General features: G+C 38.0%; 1 long non-coding RNA gene across 1 annotated transcript; it reads left to right on the plus strand.

The window, feature by feature from the left end:
- The first annotated feature begins 8,293 nt into the window (after positions 1-8,293).
- LOC116437563 lies at positions 8,294-13,283 on the plus strand. The gene is made up of 3 exons (XR_004237362.1): positions 8,294-8,398; positions 12,121-12,282; positions 12,928-13,283. It is a non-coding gene; the product is annotated as an uncharacterized LOC116437563 (long non-coding RNA).
- Positions 13,284-13,820: the final 537 nt, after the last annotated feature.

Raw genomic sequence — 13,820 nt, forward strand, 5'->3', positions numbered from 1 at the left:
ACATCTCCTCTTGTTTTTAAATGTAGTACAGCCAGCACCTTTATTGGGTATCTCCAATGCTGCTGTTCTCAAGGACACAACAACCCCATTTCAGATTCCACACTGCCACTTCTTTTACTCAGACTCACTGATTTCTGGGCTTGTTGATTTAGGAATCTTGGACATTAATCATCTGGTGTAAATGACATTTTTGTTTATGCTGAATATTTCAGCAGGATCACAAAAAGAATGTTTTTATAACATTAAATATTCATAAAATCATGCTAAAATAGTTAAGGGCAAGTGAAATAGATGAAGATTTGAAAGCATAAATATTTAATATTTTAATAGCTTTTCATATGAATTTTTTTTTCATGAACCTAGTGCTGTTACCATACATCTGTTATTTGAATAGTGAAACTATTATTCTTTTAGGTGTTTTCTATTATAAATGAAAACGTTTACTCTACTTAATAGCAATTTTGTTTTGCTTAGCTTATGAAAAAGAAAAAATATTGAGGCCTGAGAACTGCCAGGCCTGCTTATTTGAGTGCTCTCCATTCGCCCCGCTGCTGAAACACTCCTGTGTTGGCTGCTTTTAGTGCAGGATCCCATTTATGATTACAGGATTGCAAGACAGCAATTAAAACTCCCAGAGTGTAATTTTTCTGCATAAATACCTTTTTCTAGAAAGTAAATAAATTATCATCCGAAGTGAGGTTGATTTTCAGCAATGATGAATCCATATGTTTCCCATTAAACCTGTCTTCCAAAAACTCATGACAGGAAGAAAAACCTTCATCAGTGACTAAAGAAATTCTTGTGAGACTTATGTGAGTTTTTCCTTTTTTTTCTTTCAAATGTATCTCCCTTCTCTGTGTGAACCAGAGCATGCATGTAGCGTGGGGTGGCAATGGTTATGTGTTTCCTAAGAAATTGTTTCATCAATAGAAGTAGTAGACTAAACGTTTACTATGATTCATTAATTGGGTTAAGGAAGTAGGGATATTTATGACAATTATTTGGGAAGCTGTGTAAAAAGACAGCAAACCTCTATAATCCACTTATACCTCACAGAAGCCAAAGGGTTGAACAAGCCTATTAAACAAGCTATATACCTGTCTGTTTGGAGGAGCTGTTAAATCATGAATCTCTGCACAGTACCTGAGGCAAGTCTGTTAAGAAAGATGTTTTGTAGCAGATTTCTGTTCTATTAAGGAAGGACATAAAGTAGAATAATTTAAAATGTGTCAATAACTCAAGGCAAAAATGCTTAATGCAAGAAGCCATATCTTCTTAACTTGTAGTCAAGCATACCCAGTGGTAACTAGTAGGTGGAATGTTACTCGTGGAATCAAAAATCATTTTTTGGATAGATTATGTGGCAGGTTTTTAGCAAAAACATCCCACCGTGGTTTGTTATTGTGGTGTCTCTCTGGAATCCAGATTTCAGCTTTAAAAATGGAAATAATAATTATTTTCTGTCAACTTTTCCTAGGAGATAGGCTGAAAACTTGGCTCCCTTTTCAGCTGGTTGAATCTATAGAGTGGAGACATTTTCACATTTTGTGTGCCCGCCAGAGTAGGTGATGACAGTAATTTAACATGGAGTTTCATGGATTCTGACAACTTGCTTCATGCTCCCCCTCTCACTAAGGGTGTCAGAGTGCCATCAGCTCCATCTTCAGCCCCAAACCCTGCACAGCTGCCTGAGGAGGCTTGATGTGTGCTAAGTTCTGTTTCTGGTGGCACATTGCCATGGATCCGTGAAAAAACAACTTTAATTTGCCCAAGTTCTCCTCTTTCAGCTACATTGTATCCATGGCAGACGTTTCTCCAAAGCCATGCTGTTGAGCAGGACTATGCACTGCTCCTGCTTGGGACTGGCAGGTGTACATCAGAGAGAGCATGCAATGTAGGCCAGGCCTGGCCAATGCCTTCTGAACAGTAAACACAGACAGAGGAGGAAAAACATATATCTATAATTCAACAGATAGGTTTTACTGATTATCTCCAGGGGATGAAACCAGCTAGCCTGACTTTATGTTCCCCTTTTCAGAATCAATGTTTTCCACCTCCTGGCTGTAACATGTCCCATGGCACTGTCTTCAGTTGTATCTGCTCTGTGTTCTTCCTGATGCTTTTCATGGATTGTGCTTGAAAGAGGAGAGAAAAACAGGCCAAGGTACAGGTAAAAAAAGAGTGGGAAAAAAATGTAGGATGCCTATGCTAGTAGTTATACTTGAATTGTCTAGAGACACAGAAGAAGCTTTAATTAAATGCTCTATATTTAGTAATTTCTTGGCAGTTATGATTGATTTATTATGTGTTACATCTGGTCATAATTTACTGCATTGCATTTGTACTACTGTTTTGTTTTTGTCACTTATGTGCTGCATATTAGTCATGAGTTCTTGTGGTTTGCAGTTTTTGAGTTACATTGTGCAAAACCCTTACTCTACAACTTGAAACCAGGTGTTTCAATATGAAAGCAAATCACTCCAAGATTTACACAAACCACTGGTTTAGCAACCCTTAGAGTTTGTCAAAATGTATTTGATTTAGAATTTTTTTCTCAAAATGACGGTGTCTCCCTGCAATGAATTTTCAGATAAGCATGTTTATAATTTGTAATATTGCTAGTCTTGTAATTATGTATCATATCAATTAATTGTGTTTATGTTTTTTGATACACTTGCCCTGAATCCTATGCCAATAATTTCAACTCAAAACAAAATCAAAAGCCCTAAAAATCTTAACTGTGTAACGTATTCACTTTGATCCTGTATTTTAGCCTAGTGGAAGGGGGTTTCAGATGCGTGCTAACTCACAGGAAAAAAGCAAAGTTCCTAGGATGATCATTAAGTTTAAAAAGAATATGAAGCACAGAGTGGCTGTGATGTAAGATATCTAAGATGTTAAGTGTCGGGACTTGTGCGTCTGCATGAGAGATCAATGTACTTGTTTAGCTCAAAATGCTTGTAAATTATCACAGAGACCACTTAATAGAAAAATCATCTCAGCCATGGAAGCATTGAAGTGAGTATTCTGAACCATAACAAATTTCAGTATATTAATTGTGTCAAGCACACTGACAAGGTCACCAAATGCAAAGGAGGTGTTGCAAATATTTTTAGTGTTCATCACATCAAAGTTATGAAAATGTTCATGATATCTCAGGAAGGAATTAGGTGATAGCTGGAAATTCGGAAAAATATTTTAATACTTTAATTATTGTGCATCTCTTTGGTGGTAATAGTGAATGTGGAATTTCTCCTTTTGCAGATGTGTGTTTATATGTTTGCATTTTCTGAACATCATTGGTGTATTTTAATCAGAAGCAATATGCTTAACATTACAAACTATGCTTGATTTTCTGAGCTTCTGTGAAACTGAGTGGAATCTGATCTTGTTTGCATGAACTTAAAAATGGTGTCAGTATTAAGCTGATTTCAGTGGAGTTTCCATCGATTTCTTTTGGGATCAAAATCCAGTTCCCATTGGTAAAAGAGGACGTTTTGTCTGTCCATCTTATAAAATGGATATTTTCATTTTCTTTTGTTTGTTTTGGAGATTTTTTTGTCTTTGGAGTTTGGTACTGTTATTTCTGAATCTTGTTTTTATTTCTTTCTCTTTCCTTTGAAACAAGCCCTCCTCTTTATCTCACCAACCACAAGAAAGCAAAATGCTTCTTGGGCTGCATCAAAAGCAATGTAGCCAGCAGGGAGGAGAGGGAATTCTGCCCCTCTACTGGTGAGACCCCACCTGGAACACTGCATCCAGCTGCGTCCCAGCACAGGAAGGACATGAACCTGTTGGAATGAGTCCAGAGAATGGACACCAAGATGATCAGAGGGATGGAGCACCTTTCTTATGAGAAAAGGCTGAGAGAGTTGGGGCTGTTCAGCCTGTGGAAAAGACTCTGGGGAGACCTTATAGCATCCTTTAGCACATAAAGGGAGCCTGCAAGAAAGTTGGAGAGGGGCTTTTTACAAGGGCATGTAGTAAAAGAATGAGGGGCAAAAGCTTTAAGCTGAAAGACTCAGGAGGGTATTAGGAAGAAGTTATTTCCTGTGAGAGTGATGATACGCTGAAACAGGATGCCCAAAGAACCTGTGGCTGTCCCATGCCTGTAAGTCTTCAAGGATGAACAGGGCATTGAACAACCTAGTCTAGCAGAATGTATACCTCCCCACTGGAGGGGGTTGGAATAATGTGATCTTTAAGGTCCCTTCCAGCTCAAACCATTCTTTGACTCTATTATTCTGTGATCTTTGGTCCTGCACTTTTGCAAGATGCAATATTCAGTGGTAGAACAGACTTGAGGCCCTCCTACACACCAAGTCTCCTTACTACTGCTACATGCCACCAGTGTGCACCCTTGCTGCCTCACCTGTTGTTCTGAGTGACCATTCCTGTGACTTTGAATGGACAGCTGATACAAACATTTTAAATACATGTTTTACTCATTTGTTTTTCAAAAGATAATTTCTTCAGTACAATTCTGGCTGGCACAGAGAATGGGAGCCTGCTGTAGCTAATACTGCTAGCAGAGGCTGTTTTGTGAAAACAGCCCTACTTTCTACTAAAATTTTATAAGAAGCAAGGTATGAATGGCCAACAGCTAAAATATACCTTTTTTTTTAATTAAAAAAAGCCCACAAAGCTAATAGATATGGAACTTGGTATCAGATACCAAGGGATACCAGGGACATCAGATAGGCCTAAAATAGGGTCATTTTTTAGCCATGTGTAGGACCCTGGTGGTTAAGAAAAGGATGGTAGAGATATTGAGTCTCTGCTTCTGGGACTCAAGTGCTGCCTCTGCTACGGAGAAAATGGTTAGCTTCTGACTGTTTTTCTTTGTATGGATTTCTGATGAATTTGGATACCTTGAGTGGGAGAAAAGGAAGTGGAAAAAAAAACTTTCAAGTCTCGCGTATCTTAGATCCCCAGGATCCCATCTGGTGGATCTTAAGCCTACATTTTTGTGGTAGGGTGACTGTTTGGCTGCCAGATATCCAGCAAGTCCTTCTCTGCAGGACAGAGGGAGCAAACACAATGAAAAAGACGGTGGGTCAAGGTAAGGGCAGGGAGTGATCTCTTGCCAATTACCTCCACAGGCAAAAAAGACTCGGCCTGGGGAAACGAACATATTTTATTATGAATTAATAATGGAGAAAGATAGTGAGAGATAAGAAAACCTAAACACACCCTACCCCCATCTACCCTTCTTTCCAGGCTCAATTTCACTCCTTATTGTTCTACCTACCCCAGCAGCACAGGGGAACGGAGAATGGGGGTTTCAGCAGTTTTTTCCACTTCCTAAATATATTATCACAGAAGAACTACCAGTGTCATTGAGGGACTCAGCTTTTGCTAGCAGCAGGTCTGTCTTGGAACTGGCTCTGCTGGACCTGAGGGAAGCTTTTGATGTCTTGCCGTTGAAGACGCCTCTGCAGCCCCCCCTCCCTCCCCTACCAAAACCTTGCTACATAAGTCCAAGACAATGAGATAAAGGAGTAAACACATATTCTGTTATTTATTGTGTCCGCAGCTTCAAGCAGTAAGGGTCAGGGCCTGTCCTTAAACACTAACAGAAAGAAAATATACAGCAACATACCAAGAAGAGAGAAAAACACTGTGGAGGTAAGAAGACTGGAGCTTTGAAGTGTGACCTCCGTTTTGTGTAGTTTGGAGGGTTTGTTTTCGTTTGTTTTTTAAAGTAGGTGTAATCAAATTGAAGCCTACCAGAGAAATTGGAACAAATGGTATCAGTTTTGAAAGACTTGGGAACTATGATGTGTGGATTTGAATCTGTGAATCCTATTTTATGGAAAGCCATTTTGACAAAACTGCGTTCAGCGTTACAGGTTATCCTTCTTTTCTAGTTAGAATATATCTTTCTCTATCAAAGTTATCAAAGACATCAGTAAATTGCAACCATTTTTTGTATTGTCAATGAAAATGCTCTGAGATCTCTTTTTTTTTGATGAGTGAATGAGACTCTTGGAAAATGCAGGATTACAAAGGGAAATGGGAAATTTCTCATTGGGAAATGTGCTTAGCTGGAAGGAAGTACCAGGAGCCGGGAAGAAAGGAAAGCACTGGGAAGAAATCTGTTGGCACTGAGGTATTTGGCTTTGCTACTTCTTCCAAAAACAACAGTAACTCAGGCATTGAATACTAGGTTGAAATCCAGTTTGTAGCTGTGAGAATCAAGGACAGTGTAACATACTTACCGACTTTTTTTTTTATTCCTTCCTCTCAAAGGTTCTCTGGTTTTGAAAATATGCCAGTCCAGATGTGCAGCCTCTTGACCTAGCTGATTGCTTTTGTGAATCACTAGATAAGGGCTGGGAAAAGAGAATTAAAGTAAACTACATCTAAATCCTGGTAATATAGACTGGAAATTGTTATCTTTTTTTGACTTTGAAGTTTGTCTAATGTAGGTCACTTACAACAGTTCTACAAAGAAAACTGCAACTTCTTACAGTCCCCTCTTCTTTCAGAGGCTCTAGGTTCTCGCTGAATTTGACTATTGTCAGGATAATAGCTGCTTGAGAGGTTTTACAACAGTCTTAACTGCAAATGGAATGAATAAAATTAAAGAAAGCTCTTCCTGCTTATAACTCAATGATTCCCCAACTACTTCCTAGTTTTACCTTAAATTGCTGCACTGTCTTAATTTACTGTCAAGTATCTCTAAATTTTGGAAATTTAACAAGATTGCAGGAAACTTAAGCTCACAACTCTTTTTGGTAGAAGGTTTTGCAGTTACTTTGCTGAGATAGAGTTCCCTACATCTTGACAATCACTCCTTTTTCTCCCTCCCATGCACAAATGGCAAGAGTTATATTTAAGTGTGCCAAAATAAACAGGAAAAAACCATGGGATATAGGCACCTTTCATTTTTCCTTAATTGCAGGCTTATGCAAATGGGGTTGACTCAAGCTAAATTATTGGAGGATTTCCTTTTTATTTTGTTCCATATGTTATTTGTTGACATATCAAGTTTATCTCAATTAAGGAAAATGGGTTTCTGTGTTCATCTTTAAACCATTTCAGCATTAGCTTTAAAATTGACAAATTACTTCTATATTGATATAGAGTCAAGGGTAGTATGTAATAGGGCACATGATTTATATTGATCTGATGAACTGTGGTATTTAATTTGCAAAATGTTAGTCTGGCCTTTTCAATGCAAATGTTTTCTAGGTGTGATCCGACTTTCCATATAAGTAAGGTTATTCTGTAGTACCACAATCCAATTTCTATAATTTCCAAATGACTCTTTAAAATGTTTTAAAGTTGTAAGTGAAAAAGTTTGATTTCCCTTTTTTTTTATCATCACATTTCATCCTTTCTATGAAATCACAGATCTAGTATTGGGAATAGATAAAATGCATTGAGGGAAGATCTTACACAAGCTTAAGATGATCTTCAAATAAGCAAGAATTATAAACACAAATTCCCGTGTCTTTCTGGAGCATTTATCTGCATGGGCCTTCTGAGGTAAGACCAGTACATTCTATTTTCAACATAATTTTTAAGATAGAACATATCACGGTTTTATTTTAGACCACCACTAACATATGCAGAATTGTTTCAGCACTGCAGACTCATTTTTACCATGCTGGAATGATTCAGTGTTAATCATCTTTTTTGAAGGAGAGAGAAAAGCAAACATGGTGTTTCCCAAGAATAGGTGAAAATTAAATTACTGGACACGAACTCAGGATTACATTGTAGGTAACAATCAGTTATTTTCACCTGACACTTTCAAGTAATGTAATTTGATACTGTAAAACTGACCAGTCTTAACCAAGAAAGAAAATCAGCATTTGATCAGCAAACTTAGAGCAGATGTAGAAGGGAACTAAGTGTATTTATATTACTATACTTCATAAAGTAGCTGGATCCATCAGATATGTTCAGATTGTATCTGTACTGTATGTCTTATCTAGATGCATATTTAAGGACAGATAAATCAGCAAATTTATTAGTTTGTTAATCTAATCTAAAACCCTGTGGAGTAGACTTCTCTATTCCTATTCACAGTGTGAAGTGTATTTTCACACTTCTGGAGAATTATATTTTCTGTGCAGTCTTGTATTTTGGCAGGCTTTGTCTGAGATGAGGAGAAGCTTATGTGTATTATGCATGTTTATGTATATGTAGTGTTAAGTGAACAGTTATGAATACATCTGTAGAAGTCACAGTGCACATGAAAAAAGCAGGGCTGAACATAAGTCATGACCTTGCTGTTGACATGCTTTATCCTCACTTTCTCTTATTTCCTTCTTTGCTTTTTGCAAAAGAATGGGGTTTGGATCTGTACAATTACATGACAGCACTTGTTCCACGCTGCCACTCTCAGGGGCATGAAGTCACTCTGCACCTCTACTTCCACCCTCAGGTACTCAGGATCTCTCTGCAGTTCCTTCTATGGCCATGCTTTGAGCTGCTGGCTCTGCATGATGTGTTCACTCCTGCTCTTTTGTGTGCTTTGCGGTATGGAAGGCTTGCCTCTCCACAGGTGTTCTCTCAGTGAGTGATAAAACACATTACTGCAATGATGCAATTCTTTGTAATTGTGATGTAGCAAACAGCTGGTATTAGAAGAGTTTCAAAGGGCCATTCTTCGAAAAAAAAAAGAAAAAAGCCATCTTAGAAAAACAGGAAAACAATAAAAAAATGCTAATGCTTGTCTGTAAGCTTCTGCAAAATGCTAGAATTGCCCCCCAATGCCTCTTTGTGCTTCTGCAGCACGGGTGTAACTATGGTGACACTTTCTTTCTTAGTAATATTAGTCTAGTGCTCCCTAAACTCTGAGCAGAATATTAAATCAGATCTGATTAAATTGTGTTCCCTTGATAGAGCAGAAGATTGCTTAAACCTTTCTAATTTGTGACCTATGATTGTGCTCAGTTAAATGTGATATTAAGGTCAAGGTCTAACATAAAGTCACAGAGTACACCACAAATTCATTACTACATTTTAATTCATGTAGTGACACATCTAAGAACATGCTTCTTTACCTTTGACCCTCAGCTGTAAAGGAAATCCATCTGTTCTTACTAGGTTATGCAAACCCCTGGAGACTAGATTGCCAGGACTGTTAAGGATAAAGAAGGTCACGATAAGGAGACATCTGTATAAATACTCTGTCATTAATATTCTCCTTCATAATGAATGTTGGCAAAAAAAATAAGGACCATAATCAACAATGTCTCATGACAACTTTCAGAGCAGAGGACACACTGAGGGGTATTTATAATGTCCATTCCACTTTGGTGTCCTGCTTAGGTACAATTAAGTGGACCAAATAAGGCACCTAAATTTCCTCCGCAGTTAATTGTGACAGGTACCGTCAAGGCAGTGATTCACCACCAGTTGGATGCTGAGGAGGCAATACAAAACTGTCTTTGTTCTGAAAAACAATGCATGTCAGCAAGATGGAATGGACTGTGAGCAGCAAGAGAAAAACTGAAGGAGAAAAGAAAGTACTAAATTATAGTGACAATTAGAAAATATTTTATGATAAGAAGTCCTGTCCACATTCCTTTTATGTACACCACATTTATTTGGCTTATTCTCTATATGAGTATTTTCAGACGTTAAAAAAGGAGCGTTTATGCTTTCTTTGCAGTAGCTATGCAGCCAGTACAAATGTTGTGTATTTGGTCATATCTTGTTCTTTAGCACTGTCAACCGCCTGTCAATCTTCATATTTGCAAAAAAGAAAATACACCAGCCACCCCACTGTGCTGAATGTGACAGCATTGTAATGTCAGAGGACCAAGAGACAGGTGATGGTTTATGATAGAAATAAATCTTTTATGAGAGCAAACTTGGGAGAATTGCATGCTTTTGTAGGGGATATATCGCTGCACAGCTATCACTGACAATCTTCTCAAAAGCATCAGTTTCATAAGGCAAGGTTTTTATTGTGTCTAATCATGTCTTGAGTCACTGGGGGGAGAAAGGAGAAGGTATATGCTCTTTGTATCTATATAATATGTAATATATATGTGTATATAGATATGTTCATGCCTTCATAGATATTTGAAAAGAATTAGACTCATTTAATGATCCTGAAACTGACTTGAACCTTTACAATACAATTCTGATTGCTACACAGCCGGCAAGAGTGTTTCTGCATATTGCATTCTGAAGCAGGACAAAGAGCTTTCTGGCAAAAGACTTTAATTTGAATGGAAGGACTTGGAGTTAAATTGTATTTCTCAATATACAGTGGTATATTGCATTTTTGAGGTTCTTTTAATATGTTGCCTGTAACTAGGTCACAGAATCATTTCAAATTTTTTTTCTGAATAAGTGTAAAAGAGTCATATCCTCTCAGAAAGCCACACATCCTACAGCCGGTTAAAATCATTTGAAGGACTTTATTAAGAGATTTAATTTTCAGTTACGTTATTCCACAATAAAAATAATTGTTAAGAATCCGACAAAGCTCACAAACCTCTGATTTTTATTTGGGGAAAAAGCCTGGACATGCGTGAAGACTTCTGTTCCAAAAAGCCACAATGTCATAACAAACCTAGCAAATGGATTTGCAATTCTAGTCTCCCCTCAGCTGTTTATCCATATATTGTACAACGCATTTGTCATTCACTTGCTAGCCTGACTGCACATGAAATTATGATTACAAACCCCACCTAGTTTTGTTCTCTTTAAATACGAATCTTATAAGTTAAAATGAGTGCTCAAGGCAGTCAGTTCCATAAATGTACAGCCTTGATGAGAAAAGAATAAAATTTCATTTTCATCTCCTCCGAAGTTTTATGCAATTGTATGCTACACTTTCCCCTTCTTCTTACACTGATGATATTTTTCCTGTTTCATATTCCAGTTGTGTATTTGACAACTGCTCTGTGCTATAGCTGGTTAGGCCTTTACCATGAATCCATGGCAAGGGTCACCACACAGTCATGCAACCCAAAGGGCAGACTATGGGTGGCAGTGCCTTTGTTAGCAGGGTAATCATCTGACAGGCAAATTGTTTAGCTTGATAGCTGCTACATGATACAGCAGGGGATTTTGAGGTCCACATGCTGGAGCCTGGACGAAGAGCTGTGAAATGGAGGGGAAAATGCATGTGTTTAGTTTTACACTGGGAAAAAAAAAGCCGATTCTACCTCTTGCCTGAAGATCCATGCCAAACATCCTGCAGAAATGCCTCACAATTCTGTCTAGCTGCATAAGGGCAGTGGTTAGGGTGCTTCAGTGAACCAAAAATACATGACTTCCTTGCATGTGACATCTGTTTTAGTCTCATGGCCCTAACTTGGAGTGCAGGTAAAAAAAGAATACACTGATAGGCAGATACATGGGAAGGATCCCAGTCTAGCCTGGTCACAGTTGAACTTAGTGTCCAGTGAATTCCATCTACCAGTCCTGGAAAGTGAAACATATTATTTCATACACTCTTTCACCAAATAATCCCCACTAGTAAAGCTATAGGCTCTTTAGGCTTCAGCCTGGGGGTGTTTCTTTTGTGAAGTGGCTGAGTTGTGTTTCCTGTCTATCATGTTTGAGCTAAGACCTCAAATTTTGGTTTTTTTGCACAACCACATGTCTTCAGAGATCTTCTTCTGCCTCATTTTTTAATAAAAGGTATGATTATTAATTAAAAAAGTCAGAGGAAGGATCAGGAAGTAGGGGATTTCTCAACCCAAACAAATTCCCTCATTCACATTTTTTTACCACTCTATTTATTTGCATGTGGTTTTTCACGCTTTTTTAAAAACCCTCCGAGTCCCATCTGGCAAGCAGCGCAAAGTGTCTCTTCCCAAAACTCCCACTCTAGGAATGCTGTATGATACCAAAGCACAGGATGTGTTAATGTGAAGGCCAGAGCTAGCCTGCTCTGCTGTCAGTTCATCCCCTGCCAAGCCTTGCTCTCCACAGCACAGACACGGGCAGTGGACAAAAGTCAACAGACATAGCTCAGATCAGTAAAGGTTTGAGAGCTATCCAAATGCTCATCCAAGTGACCAGGCATTTGAACAGATCCACAGTAGTGCTCTTGAACCTACTCCAACAGCTCTCTGTAAGGTTTGTAGGCTTCAGAGCTTTCCCTTTCCACAGTTTCCCCTTCTTCTTCTCTTTTGCTAGAGTTACTGCCTACTTCTGTTTGTTCACCTGTGCAGCCTGGAGTGTCTGCCCCACTAGGGAGAGACTGACCTCTCCCTGCATGGCTTGGCTGTGCTGTGGCAGAAGCATGGAGCTGGACTTCCCATTCTGTCGGCATTGGAGCTTCTTCCTACATCTTTGCAGGTTGTGTGAACTTGAACAACTAATACATTCCTCTGGCATCAAACAGTGCTGTCGCCTGTTGGTGGTTACATACAAGCCTGAGAATTTGCTGTGAGATCCCATAAAGGGAATGGCTGAAGAAAAGATCTCCTTTTTTTCTAGGTTAATGGCTTGGCAGCTTTTTTTTTTTCCATACAAAAGCCCTGTCTAGCCTGTTGGACAGGCAGAAGGTCTGCCACTAGCAGGGTTTTAAACAGAATAATCTGAGCCATATTAATGGCTGTAAGATAAAGTCTGGATTACTACACCTAAGTCTGTGTAGTAATTTTTTCTCCACAATGAAACTGAAGTCTTTCTAAATGACCACCCTTCATCTGAGTTGCTTCAGACTGAGCGACAGAAGAGAATAAATTAGGGAAACAGAGTTAAATTGCTGTTTACTCACAGATTTATTGGTGAAAATAATCTATATTTCTCTCAGTATTTTAAGAAGTGAAGAAAATTACTGTGAATCTCACCACAGTTAAGAACAGGTTTAAAATAGCTGTGTGTTTGTAATTGATTTTATAAATATTTATGTCTATGTATATATTTATGTAGATATCAATTTTATCAAAAAGTGATATATGCTGATTACTCCTCTATTTTATCCATTTTCCTTTCTAGAAATTCAACTGAAAAAGAGGCTGAGAACCAGAATCCAAAATCCTAAATGTAAGTAGCTAATTGCAATTTCACAAGGAAAATGAAAGCCAAAACTATTTCACTGAAAAGTAGTAAGTCTTAATTTTTATTATTAATTTTTTATGTGGTCATATGGAAACAAATTGGGCTGAAGTCTTTCAGCTATACATTCCAGAGAGTCTGCTCATTTAGAAACTACGATAATAGGACAGAAACATTTCTCTTGGTAGTAAACCTGTAGCAAATGTGTTATTCAAAGGCTGGGAAATTGAATGACCCTTTCTGGAGAATAATATATAGTACAATCTCAAAAAAATTTGTACAGACTGAAAAATGACTTTAAAATACAGTCTTATTAAGAAATACAGGTTCTTTGGATATACGTGTGTATAAAACTCTGTGAAACCTCTTGTAGAAAGTAATATTTACATTTTTTAACATTTTAATATTTTTATTATTTAAATATTTTTCTCTTTTCACTCAAGATTGTACTTTTGAATAGACAATTTTGCTCTGAAAGGTGGTGGTGGAAATCTCTTTTTGGTCTTTCCTTTGGCCTTTAGTTCTTCCCCACTCCATGCTCCATCCCTCAGATTGCCTTACTAGTTTTTTGCTCCTCCTGAAAATTTCATCCCATCTCCAAGGGCTGTTTTCAGATGTCAGGGAACACTGGAGAACAAGGACAATCTGTCCAAATGACCTGTCCTTTAATTGTGCCCCCTGCTCATACAAATTAGCACAGCTCTAGTGTCCCTAAAAATGAGTGAATTCTAATCATGTTAGGACACTCTCCTTTAAATCTACAGAATATATTAGTATGCAAATTATTATAAGCTTAGGGCAGCTGAGATTTACTTATTAGAAAAATCTGCCAG

Source organism: Corvus moneduloides, chromosome Z (genome assembly GCF_009650955.1).
Source record: "Corvus moneduloides isolate bCorMon1 chromosome Z, bCorMon1.pri, whole genome shotgun sequence".
NCBI lineage: Eukaryota > Metazoa > Chordata > Aves > Passeriformes > Corvidae > Corvus > Corvus moneduloides.